Here is a 2,511-nt window from a genome sequence, read left to right as displayed (position 1 = left end):
GTCGCGAGGGGTGGGGGGGTCACCACGTGCTCCACCAACCGCTTCTCCACGTGCTCTATCGCTCTCTCTCTCTCTCTCTCTCTCTCTGAATCTCTCTCACACGCTCTCTTTCTCAATCTCTCTCACACGCTCTCTCTCTCTCTCTCTCTCTCTCTCTCTCTCTTTAGGAAGTGCTGGACGGAGGCCGACTAGAGGGCCATGATGCAGCCGTAATGTCCAAGTGGCGTTGAGAGCTCGGCGTCCCTCGGCTGCTCCCGGGGGTAGTTGGCGCTGCGCCTTGGTGAGTTGTCGGTGAGGCACTGAGCAACCGGAATGCGGTCTAGTCCAACTTAAGTCGCGAGTCTCGCGCGCGCGGTCCAAAGTGCGAGAAGCCTTCGTGCTCCCGTGCTACGTGTGTCCCGTGGCCGAGGGAGTGCGTGCGTGCGCGCGCGCGTGGACGTGCGACCTCTCGACCCCCGCGTGCGCGCGGGGCGAGAAAAGACGGGGACCGAAGAAAAAGCGAGTCGGGGTTATCTGCTTATCGCGGGAGCGCGCTTGCCTCCCTCTCGCTCTTTTTCCAGTGGCTAGTTTCCTTATCTCTCTCTCTCTCTCTCACGCTCTCTCACGCTGTGTTACGCCCTCTTTCTCTCGTGTTCTCTCTCTCTCTCTCACGCTCTCTCACGCTCTCTTACGCCCTCTTTCTCTCGTGCTCTCTCTCTCTCTCTCTCTCTCTCTCTCTCTCTCCCGCTCTCTCGTTCGCCTGCCCGAGCTCTCTATTTATTAGCTTAGCATATAGTTACTATACTCTCCACATCGACAGTCTTCTTTCCCTTATTTTAAGCCAATTATGCTGTGCTTTCGGATGCCCGATACCACGACTTCTCTTACCACTAAGTCGTCATAATATTGCCACGTACTCGATATGTGCAAAATTAAAAAAAAAAAAAAAAAAAAAAAAAATCGTGATACTTTTGTAACTACCAGACAGTGATTCGATCTACCGGTACATTATAATACAATTGGGGAGAAGCTTTGCCCCGAGTACTAAACATCAACATCGTATCGGTAATTGTGATAAACCGTATCTTTTCCTCAATATTTATTAGACTTTTACAGAAAATCGATGAATTACTTTATTATCGTATCGTCCTCTGCATTATGCAAACAAAATTTTCTGCCACAATCATTAATGTGACAATACAAGATTTTGCTGCAAGCCTAGAACAATGTATCTTGCTTATTGATGGCACCAACTATAAAAATACAAATATCGATAAAAAAGAATGAGAAATATTAGAGTGTGAATATATCGTTCAATTAAATTAATTCGAATGAATGAGAATAAACTCAGATTCGCAAGAAAATATTAAAAGATACTGTAATTTTATGAAACAAATTTACTTTGATTTGTTATTAAATAATGTTAACAAGGGATATAGAATTTTAGTAATTTCTTATAACTACATAAAACTAAAACTTTTTTAATGATCCTTAAAAAGTTTTTAATTATTATGAATATTACATATGTTCGATACTTCCAATGACGCATAAAAGTTACCTTAAATGATTTAAATAGTCAATTATCGTAATGAGTCTACGGTTAAGCGATATGGATGTTTTAACCTCAAATTTATTTTAATTTAAACGAAAAACATTTTGGTAATTGATGTTGAAATCAGAAAATTATTTCATGTGATTTCACATAAATATTTTAATTAATTTTATATAAAATTTTTGAAATACTATATTTACTTCAAAACCTAATGAAAAATTAGTATTAAACGTAATTGTACAGTGACACGTAATTTCAATAAAAAATAATATAGCAAACAAAGCTAAATATGAACAGAAACAACTTGAATGAGTTTTACAAATTTCCACATTTTTCATAATTAAACATACATGTAAATTATATTTCCATTCCAAAGAATTCTACATACTTATAAGAAGATGAAACTGAATTAACAAAAAACATTAGTTTAATATTGTTCGACCAATACGGAAAATTACCTATAATTTACGCAATCATTAATATTACTTGATTTTTATGAATTTATTTTTTTCACTACAACTCTTGATAAATGTGAAAAGATTTTACCCAGATGAACCTTACACAATTGATAATATTGGACAAGGAATGACAAAAAATTCAAGAATACGATGAGTTAAATATTATAAGCGTCTAAACTATTTGATAAGACACACACTGGATATTTATTTTTTCTTAATCCATTATCAAACCAGATTCTCCTTAGTGTATGGTCATTATAAAACAGTTATAAAGACTCTTGAATTTACAAAATTTTACAATTATATAATTTTACAGACGAACGTAGGATCTAAGAATTGTGTTCTAATCGCAAAATAATTTTATTTTTATCATAAAACCTATTCTGAAATGTAATACAAAATTTAAGAGATGTGCTAATATAATTTAGTGGAAAATTAATTTTACTTAAAAATATACGTCTATTTGATATTTGTCTGGAACGCGAATTGAGGATAAAGGAATAAATAAAGGAAACAATGTTT

This window comes from Ceratosolen solmsi, unplaced genomic scaffold (genome assembly GCF_000503995.2).
Source record: "Ceratosolen solmsi marchali unplaced genomic scaffold, CerSol_1.0 scaffold15, whole genome shotgun sequence".
Classification (NCBI taxonomy): domain Eukaryota; kingdom Metazoa; phylum Arthropoda; class Insecta; order Hymenoptera; family Agaonidae; genus Ceratosolen; species Ceratosolen solmsi.
Note: the sequence above shows the minus strand (reverse complement) of the source record.